The sequence below is a fragment of the Micromys minutus genome, assembly GCF_963924665.1.
Source record: "Micromys minutus genome assembly, chromosome: 6".
NCBI lineage: Eukaryota > Metazoa > Chordata > Mammalia > Rodentia > Muridae > Micromys > Micromys minutus.
Window position 1 is genome coordinate 23,653,316 of NC_137975.1, and position 15,001 is coordinate 23,668,316.

Genomic DNA, 15,001 nt, shown 5'->3' on the forward strand with positions numbered 1-15,001 from the left:
ACAATCCACCTGACCTCGAAGCCCATATTGCCTCCACTTGGAAAATCTGCCATGTCCATTTTCACTTGGGAAGGGTCGGTCATTTAAACCCTTTCTTATTAGCCTGAACCCCAGAGCTATGATGGTAGGTCTTGATAGGCAGGGGAGGAAGTCTTGAGGTAGCAGCTTCAAAGCCCTACTGGGTATAGATGTGAAGGGCTATTCCAGACTGCACCTCCCTCTACATCTCCCTCTACATGGAACTCTTAACAATCTCCAAACCTTTTTACTCTAGGAAAGGGGACAATAGGAGTTAAATTCTCAGGTAAACAGAGAGATATCTAGAGACATCCTACTGTTGACTTAAAATAGGTCTCTCTCCTCTCCCCCCACCACACATCTTATAAAAACTACACAGAAAATGTGTCCTCTCTTCTTTGTTCTCCAAGTTTCTTCAATATAATGACCCTTGTGCCAACAGGTTGGGCTGGCCCAACCTGGGAAAATAACCCAATTATTAATTTCAGCCTGACCTTCATTATGTGTTTCTGTGTTAAGTAAGCTGGTGAACTAGTCTTTGTAGAGTTAAAGAACAGAGCTCTGACAACGAGCCAACAAATTCTTGGCCACAGCTGTTTCTTCTCAGTGAATTCATTATGCCATCTGGCTGCCAATGGAGCCCAAAACTTGGAAGGAGGAAAGACAATGTTATCTGGGATTCACTGTGCCCTGCACTCAAAGTGCTAAATTCCAGGAGGAAGAGAACCCCAGCCAATGACAATTTACCCTCCCCTACTCCACCTCCTCTAAAGTCCAGGAAGCAGAGAAGGTCACAGAGCCTCAGGACATTATAAATCCCCTTTGAACCAAGTGTCTAGATCCCATTAACCTGCAGACCAGGCCTGGAACTAAAAGGAATCGAAGGCTCAGTTTGAAGCTTGGAGGTGTGGATCTGCAACATGTTGAGTCTCTATACAATCACAGAACTCATGATGAAGGTGTGGTTAGAAATAGAGAGTGTGGGAGTATTTTTTAAAAGGTGCTGAAGAAAGCTCTACAGTTGCAACTCTTGGGGAAGAATGTAAACATCACAGAGACTACTGCCCTGGATATGACTAAGGCAGGGAGGGAGGGTGTGAGGGAACGAAGAAATACAGATTTTCAACACCTGTGCATGTTCTTACAGACACTGACCGACAACAGAGATTCACTGGGAAGGCTATATACCTTACCTCTTGAGATATTTGTATAATTTATTTAAATGCCAGTCTCCTTTGTTTGTTTTGGTAATAAAGTGGTCTTGATATGTGAATGTGTATGAGTGATGAAGGAGTTTTAAGGAGTGCCAAGAAGACCCTTCTAAACCATGGGCTTTTGCTTTGTCACCCTGAGAGGAGGCCATGGGGTGTGAGGTTTCCTCATGAGTCTACTAGCAAGACTGCAGATTTGTTTTTCTTCCAATGAATACATTTTGATGAGCCAGGCAAAGAGCAGATTGGAGAGAGAAGACTGAGCTAAGAAGCCCACTTTCTCTGTGCCACTTTGAAGAGCCAATTCTGAGTGCCACTTTAAAGAGCCAATTCTGAGTGCCACTTTGGAGAGCCAATTCTGTGCTTCTGTAACTAGGAAGGAAGTTTAACAGTTTGGGGTAGTGGTGCACACCTATAATGCCAGAACTTGAACTTGGGAGATAGAGGCAGAAGGATCAAGAGTTCTAGGCCATTCTTGGCTATATAAAGAATCTGACAGGAGACACTATCTCAAAACACACACACACACACACACACACACAGAGAGAGAGAGAGAGAGAGAGAAAGAGAGAGAGAGAGAGAGACCCTCCTCATACTTTCTGCACAGCTCCCATCAATTCTAAATCTGTGAAAATCTATTAGAAAGTGTGGTGGCTTGAATACACTTGTCCCAGAAAGTGGCACTATTAGGAAGTGTGTTACCCCTGTGGGGATGGGCTTTGAGACTCTTCTAGCCACACAGGAGACACTCTCCTCCTGTAGAACTCTCTGCTTCTCCAGTGCCATGCATGCCTGGATGCTGCCATGTTTTCCACCATGATGATAATGAACTGAGCATGAACCTGTAAGCCATTCCCAATTAAATGTTGTCCCAATATAAGAATTGCCTGGGTCATGGTGTCTCTTCTTAGCAATAAAACCCTAACTAAGACAGAAGTTGGTACTAAGGACTGAGGTATTGGTGTGATAGGCCCGGTCGTGTTTTTGTTTAGAGGAATGTGGATTTGGGGACTTTGGATTTGGAAATCAGTGGAATGCTTTAAGTGAGGCTTGATGAGCCATCCTAGTAGGAATATAGAATACATTGGTGCTGGGGCTGATCTGAACTGTGTAGACCCAGCCCAAGAGGTTTCAGTGGAGAAAAAAATTTAGTACAAGGTCTAGATATGGTTTTGTGATATTTTGGTCAAACATGTGGCTGCTTTTTTGCACTTGTCTGAAGAGTCTACTTGAGGCTAAGGTAAAGGAGATTAAATCAATTGCATTGACAAAGGAAGTCTCAAAAAAGAACTAGTCTCACGAAGAACATTTTGATCAAGCATAGCAAGCTTAGAAAAGTACAAAATGTGTGGTTCAAGAATAAAGGGGCACCAAGAAGTAGAATGGAGCCAAATCCTATGTTGAAGGAGATGACAGATTAAGAGAGTGAGTGACCTTGGGACAAGATTTCACCCAGCTTGGCTTATTGTGTATGTGTTGCAGTTGAACAAGTAATAGTTATATCATGTCAGGCATTATTACTGGTAATTGTTTTCATTTGGACTTTTAAAATCTGGAATGAACTACAATCCAGAAATAGGAGGGCACACTGTGATCCAGACAGGATCACAGACATTTGTGATGTCTTGATGCTGAAAGACACAGGTTGTTGATCTGGCTCTTGAGAAATAATGGCCATGAAAAGCTTTGGCCTAGGCATAGTGATACATGTCTTTAATTCAAAGAGACAGAGGCAAGCAGATCTCTGAGTTCAAGGCCTACTGATACAGAGCAAGTTAGGTCCAGGCATAGTGACACATGCCTTGAATCCCAGCATTCAGGCAACAAAGCCATACAGATCTCTCTGAGTTCAAGGTCAGTCTGGTCTACAGAGCAAATTCCAGAACAGCCAAGCTTAGGCAATGAAAGAGTTGGAAAACAGAAAGCTAGTGATAACGTAATAGAACAAGGGAGCCATAGTCCAGTCCCAGCAAGCAGCAGAACTCAGCAGCTTCAGACATGTGGCTCTGGATTTCCAATCAAGAATAGAAGGGACTACTGGGAAAATTGATGCTGGTTAGATGGAATAAAGAAATTAGGGGTGAGTAAGAGGAGACCAGCATTACTGAGGTAAAATTTTCTGGGAAGTGTTTCCTGACAGCACAAAGAAGCTGTGTTCCAGAGATAGCCAAGGTTGTACCTCGTGTTGCAGCTAGACTTAGTAATGTGTAAGAATCACCATGTGGTACTGGTTAGTCCTACATGGGTGGCTGCTGTGCTTTCAGTAGGAAATTCCCCCTCATAGGCTCATGTATTTTTAGTAACACTGTTTAGTAGCCTTAGGAGATGGAGCCTCGCTAGTAAAAGGACATCACTGTAAGTGACTTGGGGGGCTTTATAGCCTCATTTCCCACCTCCCGCTCCCTCTGTTTTCTTTGTGAGGGTGAACCTGTGATTCAAACTTCCAGTTTCTACTGCTGTGTCATGTCTTTCCTGCCATGGTGGACTCAATCTTTCTGCAACCATAAGCCAAAAAAAAAAAAAAAAAAAAAAAAGTCTTTCTGCTACAACTCACATTTGGATGTGGTCCTTCATCACAGCTACAAAAATAGCCAATGCAATGCTGGCAGCACGGCTTTCCAGGGTGTCCCATGAAAAGTCAAACATCAGAAAGGGGCTGGCAGGTAAGACCACTATGAACTCCCAGTGCGCACAGGGCACACACAGACATTTAAACTGAATGTAAATGTTTATCTTTCCATCTTTAAAAGCTACTTCTTAGGTTACAAAGGTGTGTCACTGGGAGATGGGCAGCACACCATACTAACCTGGAGTATTTTGAAGACTATGGCTCTTCTCCCACATGCATCCTCTATAGGCATGCTGCCGAAGGACCCCAGCTACAGAAATCAGGTCCTGAGCAAGGACAGTAGGACCTCCTGACTCTAAGGTTTAATGTATAACAATGACATAACAGGATTTCATCCCACTTTTCAGGCGTTAACAGTTTCATTTATTTATTTATTTTTATTTTATGTGCATGTATGTCTGTGTGAGGATGTGAGTTACAGAGAGTTTTGTGATGTCCATGTGGGAATTGCACCTGGACCCTCTTGAAGTGCTCTTAACCACTAAGCCACCTCTCCAGTTCCTTTAACAAAAGTATAAGGAAAGACTTTAATCCACCTCATTCATTGTTGACTAATCGCAGAGACAAAAAAGTTACCAAGTACAGAAAAGCTCAGCAAGAAAATAATGTTGGTGTAATGTACATATATGAAAACCTATATACAACTGATAAAATGGACTTATCCTTTTTTGATACACACATTAAATTAATATTTTTAAATTTTTTATTGCATGTGTATTGTATGTATCTCTGTGTGAGGGCGCCAGATCCCCTGAAACTGGAATTAGAGATAGTGTGAACTGATATGGGGATCCTGGGAGTTCAACCTGGGTCCTCTCAAAGAAGCACCTCAAAGACATCTCTCCCAGCCCCTAAATTAATATCTGTAACTTGACTGTATACTATGTCCTAAAGCAAGTCTCAGTGATTTTTAAAGATTTGTATACATTTTTATGATAATGCACTGAAGCTAAGACTCAACTATAAAAGATAATGTGAACAACTCCACAAATAGATATATTTCATTCTTAGCACTTCAGCATATAATCTTTTCCTTATTAAGTGTAAAACTTTTATGTCTTTACTTTTTTACTTCAAAGAAGCACTTGATGTATTTGTATTGTATGCATGTGTGCTTGTATGGATACATGCTCATGTAAGGATGCAAGGTACAGGTAAGTATGTGTGGAGATCAGGAACTTTACTCAGTAGGCTAGGCTATCTGGCCAGCGGGCTTCAGAGATCTGCCTAACTTAACCTCCCAACCAGGGATTGCAATCCTTCTAGGCTTCTTATATGGTTTCTCAGAATCTCAACTCAGGTCCTCATGCTTACACAGAGCCATCTCAACAGCAACAAATACAAACAGGTGTGTACTGCCTGATTTTGTATCAACTCGACACAAGCTAAACTCATCAGAGAGTAAGGAGCCTCTGATGAAGAAATACCTTCATGAGATCCAGCTGTAAGGCATTTTCTCAATTAGCCATCAATGGGGGAGGGCCCAACACATTTTGGGTGGTGCCATCCCTGGGGCCAGTGGTCCTGGATTCTATACTAAAGCCATGATGATCAAGCCAGTAAGCAGCATTCCTCCATGGCCTTTGCATCATCTTCTGTCTCCAGGATCCTGCCTTGTTTATGGCCTAAATGCCTTTGGTGATGAACAGCAATGAAGACGTGTAAACTGAATAAACCCTTTCCTCCCCGACTTGGTTTTTTGGTCATAATGTTTCATCACAGCAATAGAAACCCTAACAAAGACAAATTGGTGTGAGGATTGTAGGGTATTGGTTTTACAGACTTGGTCATGTCTTGGGGGAGATTGTGGAAGGTCTTTGGAACTTTGGGCTAGAAAGCCATTGAGTGTTGAGACCCTTGGTGGGATGTTCTTAGGAGCTTGGAAGATAATGTTGAGAACAGTGCAGAAGATGGAGGCCTGGCTTGTGAAATTTCAGAGGGAAGATTAAAAACTATTAGGGCCATTTGCTATTTTGATTTAAGCTTCTATGATTCTGGAGATCTGGAGTTGCAGTATCAACTATGATAACAAGATACCTGAACTACTAAAGCAAAATTCCTTTGCTTTGCTGGGATACTTGGTGCTGTTCAGCTGGAGCTCAGAATTTATCAGTGAATAAGAAAAGGCCAGCATTGTTGAGGTGAATGAAATCTCCTGGGAAGTGTTTCCTGAAAGTCAGCCTACAAAAGTTGCATTTCAGAGGTAGAGGTTGTACCTCATGCTGGCAGCCGAATTTGGGAGTGTTAGTCACCCAGGTGGCACTGATTTTGAAGGCATGAAAGGATCATGGGAAGCACTTGAGGTTTGACACAGTGAGAGGCCAGGAGAGTCCATTGGTGAAGGTGCAGCCTCAGTAGCAGTTGATGGCCCAGGATTCAAGGAATTATACAGAGAAGTTGAGGCTTGGCCAGGAGCCTATAAGAGGCTATTGGTAAACAAGCTGCCCAGTTGAAGCAAGGTGACCCAACAGTTTTTGAGATGCCAGTACCATGGAATAACCACCAAGAACAGCAGCAGCAGTAGAGTGGAGCCAGACAAAACCTAGAAGACAAGCTGTGTGTGTGTGTGTTGCAGAGGGCAGAGCTGGAAAAGTGACTCAAGCTCCTTGGAGAAGCCCAGAAAATCATGAGTGAATCTCAGATACTTGAACATTGAGTTATTTATACTGTAGAAGTTTGGTTTTTATTTGATTGTACCCTAATCTTCCCCTCTTGAAGTAAGAAAGTGTTCAGGTTACTTTTATTTTACCTGGAGCCCACAATTAAGAGACTTTGAATTTTGATATATAATGGCTATTTTAAAGAGACTGAGATTTTAATGTGTTTGATTTGTAAAGACCTTTAGAAGGAGAAGATTCCTGATTCAAAGACCCAGAAAACATCTTAAACAAAATCACAGAAGAAAATTTTCCTAACCTAAAGAAAGTGATGCCTGTGAATGTACAAGAAGCTAACAGAACACCAAATCAATTGAATCAGAAAATAAATCTGGCTATATAATAATCAAAACACTAAATATACAGAACAAAAAATAATATTAAAAGGCACAAGGGGAAAAGGCCAAGTAACATATAATGGGAGGCCTACCAGAATCACACCCAACTTCTCAACATAGATTCTAAAAGCTAGAAAAACCTGGACAAATGTCTTGAAGACCCTAAAAAATGACAGCTGTCATCCCAGACTACTATACCCAGCAAGACTTTCAATCCCCATAGATGGAGAAACCAAGATATTCTATGACAAAACCAAATTTAAACAATATCTTTCTACTAACCCAACCCTACAGATGATACTGGGAAGGAATTGCCAACATAGTGAAGCTAAATACACTCAAGAAAGCATAAGGAATAAATAATTTTATATCATTAAAACCAAAAGAACATGCATACACACATTCACACAAACTACTACCACCAACATCAAAATAACAGAAATTAACAATCATTGGTCATTAATATCTCTCGACATCAGTGTTGACTCAATTCCCCCAATAAAAAGGTACAGGCTAACAAAATGAATGCATAAACAGGATTTATCATTCTGATATATAAAAAATAAAAACAAAAAAAAAAAAACAAAAACAAATAGCAACAAAGATAGACATTACCTCAGAGTAAGTAAAGGGTTTCCAAACAAACAAACCCAAGAAATAAGATGGAGAAGTCATTCTAATATCTAATAAAATAGACTTCCAACCAAAAGTAATCAAAAGAGACAGGGAAGAAGAGGAAAATCCAGAATTGGAGAAATGGCTCAGTGGTTAAGAGCACTGCTCTTCCAGAGGTCCTGAGTTCAATTCCCAGCAAGACATGGTAATGACTCACAACCATCTATAATGGGATCTGATGCCCTCTTCTGGTGTATCTGAAGACAGTTCCAGTATACTCAGATACATAGAATAAATAAATAAATCGTTGAAAAAGTGGGGGGAAGGAATAACATTTGAAATGTAAATACAGAGAGTATCTAAGATTAAAAAGGAAAGGAAAAATCCACCAAAGGACTTCTCAATTCTGAATATCTATGTCTTAAATGCAAGGGCACCCAATTTCTTAAAAGAAACATTACTAAAGCTTAAATCACATATTGAACCCCACACATTGATAGTAGGAGATTTCGACACCCCACTTACACCAATACACAGGTCATCCAGACAAAAACTAAACAGAGAAATAGTGAAACAAACAGAGTTAGTTATTATTCAAATATATCTAACAGATATCTATAGAACAATTCACTCAAACACAAAAGAATGTACCCTCTTCTTAGCACTTCACAGAACCTTCTCCAGATCTAACCAGTCACAAAGCAGGCCTCAACAGATACAAGAAGATTAAAATAACCCCCTGCATTTTATCAGATAACCATGGATTAAAGCTAGACTTCGGCTACTACAACAACAACAAAAACAAAAACCTGAAAGCCTACAAACTCATGGAAACTGAGTAACTCTCTATTCAATGACTAGGGCAAAGAAGAAAAAAAAAGAAAAAAAGATATTCTATAGTTCAATGAAAATGAAGGCACAACATACTCAAAGGTATAGAACACAATGAAAGCAGTGCTAAGAGGAAAATTCACAGCACTAAGCTCCTTCATAAAGAAACTGAAGAGATTTCATACAAGCAACTTAACAGCAGACCTGACATCTCTAGAACAAAAAGAAGCAAATACACACAAGAGGACTAGACAACAGGAAATCATCAAACTCAGGGCTGAAATCAATAAATTAGAAACAAAGAGAACAATTCAAAGAATCAACAAAACCAAGAGCTCGTTCATTGTGAAAATCAACGAGATAGACAATCCTTAACCAAACTAAAAGGCAGAGAGATAATATCCAAATGAACAAAATCAGAACTGAAAAAGGAGACATAACAACAGACACTGAGGCAATCCGAGGAATTATTCAGTTTTTGCTTCAAAAGCCTGTATGCCACAAAATATAAATAAAATGGAGGGTTTTCTTGATAGATTCTACTCACCAAAGTTAAATCAAGACTAGGTAAACAAACTAAAGAGTCCTATACCCCTAAGAAAATAGAAGCAGTCATTAAAAGTCTTTCAACCAATACAAGTCCAGGACCAGATAGTTTTAGCACAGAGTTCTACCAGATGTTCAAAGAAGAGTTAATACCAATACTCCTCAAACTACTCCACAAAATAGAAACAGAAGGAACATTGAACAAACTCATTCTATGTGGCCATAGTCATCCTGATACCTAAAGCACACCCAAACTCAAGAAAGAAAAAAATTTTCAGGGCAATTTTCCTTATGAACATTGATACAAAAACACTTACAAACCAAATTCAAGAGCACTTTGAAGACATTATCTACCATGTCAAATAGGCTTCTTCCCAGGGATGCAGGGGTGGTTCAATATTCAAAAATTCATCAATGTAATCCACCATATAAACAGACTTAAAGAAAAAACTACATGATCATCTCATTACATGCTGAAAAAGCCTTTGACAAAATCCAACACTCCTTCATGTTAAAAATCTTGGAGAGATCTGCGATACAAGGCACATACCAACACAATAAAGGCAATACACAGCAAACCAATAGCCAAAATCAAATTAAATGGAAAGAAACTTAAAGCAATTACACTAAAGTCAGGGACAAGGCTGCCTGCTCTTTCACTATCTCTTCAGTATGGTACTTGAAGTTCTAGCTAGAACATAAGACAACTAAAGGAGATCAAGGGATACAAACTGGAAAGAAAGAAGGCAAAGTATCACTTTTACAGATGATATAATATACATAAGTAACCTGCAAAATTCTACCAGGGAACATCATAAACAGCTTCAGCAACATGGCTGGATACCAAATTAACTCAAAGAAATCAGTATTCCTCCTTTGTACAAATGATAAACAGGCTGAGAAAGAAGTTAAGGAGACAACACCCTTTACAATGACCACAAATAATATAAAATATCTTAGTATGACTCTAACCAAGCAAGTGAAAGACCTGTATGACAAAAACTTCAAGCTTCTTAAGAAATTAAAAAATATATTAGAAAATGAAAAGATCTCCTAAGTTCATGGATCAGTAGGATTAACATAGTTAAAATGGCCATCTTATCAAAAGCAATCTACAGATTCAATGCGATTCCCATCAAAATTCCAACACAATCCTTTATAGACCTCAAAAGAACATTTCTCAATTTCATATGGAAAAAAAAAAAACCAGGATGGCTAAAACAATCTTGTACAATAAAAGAAGTTCTGGAAGTATTTATTCCATTCCTGACTTCAAGCTGTACTATAGAGCAACACTAATAAAACTGCACGGTATTGGTATAGAAATAGACAGATTGATCGGTGGAAGCAAAGGCCAGGAAATAAACCTGCACTACAGACAGTTGATTTTTGACAAAGAAGCCAAAAGCATACAACATGGATAAATGATGCTGGTCTAACTGGATGTCTGCATGTAGAAGAATGCAATAGATACATAATCATCACCCTGCACAAAACTCAAGTCCAAATGGATGAAAGACCACAACGTAGAATCAGATACACTAAATCTTAAAAAAAGAAACAAAAATCAAAACAAACAAACAAAAAAAATACCCCCCATAAAGTGGGGAATAGCCTTGAACTCAATGGTACAGGAGAAAACTTCCTGAACAGAACACTAAGGTTAGCAATTAAAATGGAACGTCATGAAACTAAAAAATCTTTCTTAACCTACATCTAACAGAGGGCTAATATCCAAAATATACAAAGAACTCAAGAAGTTAGACACCAATAACCTAAATAACCTAATTTTTAAAAAGAGGGGGATTATAGAGCTAAACAGAGAACTCTCAACAGAGGAATCTCTCATGGCCGAGAAACACTTTAAAAAAAAAAAAAAATGTTCAGCATTTTTAGTCATCAGGGAAATGGAAATAAAAACAACTCTGAGATTCCACCTTACACCTATCAGAGCAGTTAAGATTAAAAAAACTCAAGGGATGGGCTAAAGAGATGGCTCAGTGGTTAAGACCACTTTCTGAGTTCAAATCCCAGCAACCACATGGAGGCTCACAACCATCTGTAATGAGGTCTGATGCCCTCTTCTGGTGTCTCTGAAGACAGCTACAATATACTAATATATAATAAATAAATAAATCTAAAAGAACAAAACAAAACAAAACAAAAAAAAAAACCCTCAAAGGGACAGCTCATGCTGGTGAGGATGTGGAGCAAGGGGAACACTCCTCCACTGTTGCTGGGAGAAGTACAAACTTGTACAACCTCTCTGGAAATCAACTTGATGGTCTCTCAGAAAATTGGGAATAGTTTTACCTCAAGACCCAGCTATACCACTCCACCATCCCACAAGGACACTTGGTCAACTATGTTCATAGCAGCTTTATTTGTAATGGTCAGAAACTGGAAAATTTTAGATGTCTCTCAACTGAAGAATGGATACAAAAAATGTGGTTCATTATACAACAAATGGAATACAACTCAGCTATTTTTTTTTTTAAAGGACATCATGAACTTTGCAGGCAAATAGATGGAATTAGAAAATATCCTGAGTGAGGTGACCCAGATCCAAAAGTATATGTATGGTATGTACTCATAAATGATAGCTGTAAAGTACAGAATTACACACTACAATCCACAGACCAGAGAAGCCAAATAACAAGGGGAGTCCAAAGGAGAATACTTAAATCTTATTCAGAAAGGAAAATAAAACAGATATTGGAGGTGAATGGAGGGAGGGAACTTGGTGGGAAAAGGAAGGGGGAGGAGTTATCATAGAGAAAGCTCCATGAAATCCAGCTGTAAGGCATTTTCTCAACTAGTGATCAAGGGGGGAGAGCCCAGCTCATTGTGGGTGATGCCATCCCTAGGCTGGTTAACCTGGGTTCTATAAGAAAGCAAACTGAGAAAGCCAGGGAAAGCAAGCCAGCAAGGAACATCCCTCCATGGCCTCTGCATCAGCTCCTTCTTCCTGACCTGCTTGAGTTCCAGTCCTGACTTCCTCTGGTGATGAACAGCAACGTGAAAGTGTAAGCTGAATAAACCCTTTTCTCCCCAACTTACTTCTCGGTCATGATGTTTGTGCAGGAATAGAAGAAACCCTGACTAAGACATCCAGGATCCAAAACTCTCACCAATCAGGGATAACCCAGGTGGCAATGTTACATAATGTCATTTGGGTCTATGTGCAGAGTCTCTCATCCGCTGGGGGAAACCAGGCCTTGGGGATCAGTATTTAGCATTACAATATTAAACTTCAACAAAAGTATATGAATAATAAAGAGATGTTAAGAATATTAAGATGATGAAAAAGATAAAAATTAGATACAAGCCTTAGAAGAAGATTCATATATTTCTTCTAAGAATATATAAATTTTATATAAATATATAAAAGAGAGGGGGTAGAAATACTAAGATAGAGGCAGAAGAAAGAAGGCCAGAATCTACAACACAACATTGTAATAAGATTGCAAAAAGTCAGTCTATATCTGTTAAAAATCCTAAAATGATTTCCAAGCCTTGTTAGTGGAAATAGAAGGAGATACGAAAGAAATCATAGTCATCAATATTTCAGATGGCAGCTTATAGAAACACAAGATTTTAAAAGATTTAAAGAAGCTATAATGACATATGGCTTACATTCACCATATGTCAAACAGATACTTAATAACTGGGTTACACAAAATCATATAATTCCAAAGTATTTGATGACATTCATCTTAGAACCAGTCCTCAAGTACAATAGAAAACATGGTGGAAAATGAGGTGTCAATCAGGGAGCAACAAAATAGGACTAGGGGCACTGATATTGTCAAGATCTGTTACTAGGTGAAGGTCCAGATTCTGAATTGAGGATACAGATTATACTTGATGATGCTGTCCTAGAATAATGTCAAACAATAACCTTAATGCTTGGGACAAAGTTGAACAACAGATACAAGCTGAATCATTTACAAAGATAACCCAAAGTTCAAATGAATCTTTCACTGACTTTTACAAAGGTTAACTACAGCTCTTATTAAAGCAATATCATAACCAACTGCTATAAAAATTTTAGTTAAAACTTCGGCTTTGGAAAAATGATAATGCTGAGTTAAAGAAAAGACTATTAGACCTTTAAGTGCCATAGCGATGCCTCTTTATAAATAGATTAAAACTACTGCAAAGGGCTGGAGAGCTGGCTCAGCTATTAAGAGCATTGACTGCTCTTTCAGAGGTCCTAAGTTCAATTCCCAGCAACTACATGGTGATTCACAACCATCTGTAATGGGATCTGATGCTCTCTTCTGGTGTGTCTGAAGACAGCTACAGTGTACCTATATACAATTAATAAAACTTTTTTTTAAAGCTACTGCAAATATTGAATCTAGTGCTCACAATTCAATTATGGTTGGACAAACAATTACAGGACATATAAAAACACAAAATGTCCATTGCTGTGGCTGTAAAAGATCAGATCATTCCCTAAATGACTGTAGACAAATAGTCCCTAGGGATAAATTCTATAATAACTCTTCAGGGAGAAAGTTTCCTTCAAAATGGAAAGATATGAAAGGAACAGACATAGGTTCATGAATGTAAGTCATCCAAAGATACTCAAGGCAATTCTTTAATGTCGGAAAACTGACTAAGGGGCTTCACTAAAGGTCTGACAAAAAAAAAAAAAAAAAAAAAAAAAAACTAGCAACTCATGTCCTGTCCACCAAGGAAAGACTACTCTGTAAAAGAATTTGAAATATCAAAGCCTGGGACAAACAGAGCTGCTCAAAACTTAAATAAGCCATTTAACAGTGACAGAGCCACTCCTGTAGATAAAACAAGATATTCTAAAGGTACACAAAAAAAGATATGTTGGCAAACTACTATAAATTATGAGAGACAAAAGTTAAAAGTTACAGTTTGTTGCAGTAAATATTAAAAAATAAATTGCTTTTCTCTTTATCGGCCCCATGGTCTCACTCCAGGCCCACTTCTAGTATGGAGCCATGCACACAGACTCTGGTTCCCAATATGAGCCACCACCACAGTCTCACTTCATCTGCATGACTCCCTTCCCTGGCTGTTTTACTCTGCCTGTTTACTGCCTCCGTCCCTGAGTGTTTCTTTACCCTAAATCCCAACACAAACACAACTCTAAGGCCTGATAGCTTTTCATACAGGCTTATATATCAAACTCTCAATCCACAAACCCTCTGCACAATAAGATTATATCAAATGGACAAAGATATAAACTGCCTTCTATATGAGATATTAGACCTATAAAATCCTTAAATGTTCATAGCTTCTTAACACCAATTAAGCCCACCTAAATCTAATCCATCCTTCTCAACCTCCATCTTGGAACTCTCCCTCCACCAACCCCCATCGCAACCCCCCATACTCTGACCTCTGACCCTCCATCTCTCCACCTCCTTTTTCCTGCCCAATCGCCAGCTCTTGCCTTTATTTTACTAATTAAAATGGGGAGGTTTTGATGAAATCCTGAGTACTCGAGTAGGCAGCACTTCTTGGGGAAGTGGAATTAGCATTAAAATATGAACATTCAGGACAATCTACAACACTTATATGTAACTGAGGATTAGTAGATGCAAGAGCTGATGAAACTATACTATCACAAGACTCCTAGAATCCAGCTTGGCCACTTCAAAGGGTATATACACCACTCCCAGAAACTGGGACATTGTCTCAGGTCAAACAAAGTCTAAAATAGAGTAAATGCACAGGACCAGAGATTAAATAGGAAAATTAGGGCCATATGTAGCTAATATAGCCATAAATCCATGAGGAAGAGATCTATTGAAAGAGTGGGAAAGTACAGATTACTATTCCTCCAACTTTCGAGACAGGCTGTAAAAACAGGAGATGTTCCTAATAAAGAAAACTTAAAATGTAATCAATGACAGTTACAGACTGATCAAGTTGTCCATAAGCAGGATGGAACAGAGGCTGACTCTTTAATTTTATGTTGGGGAGTCACTGCTGGTACCCTACTAAAGTGGCAAACTGACAAATATGTTTGGACAGGACAGTGAACTATGACAAAAGAGAAGTTACAGGCACTAGAACAGCTAGTCCAAGAGCTACTGGAGGCAACACCAGCTGCTTAGAAAGGTCCACCAGACCTTGGAGTTCTCCTGTATTTGCCATTAAAATGTTTGA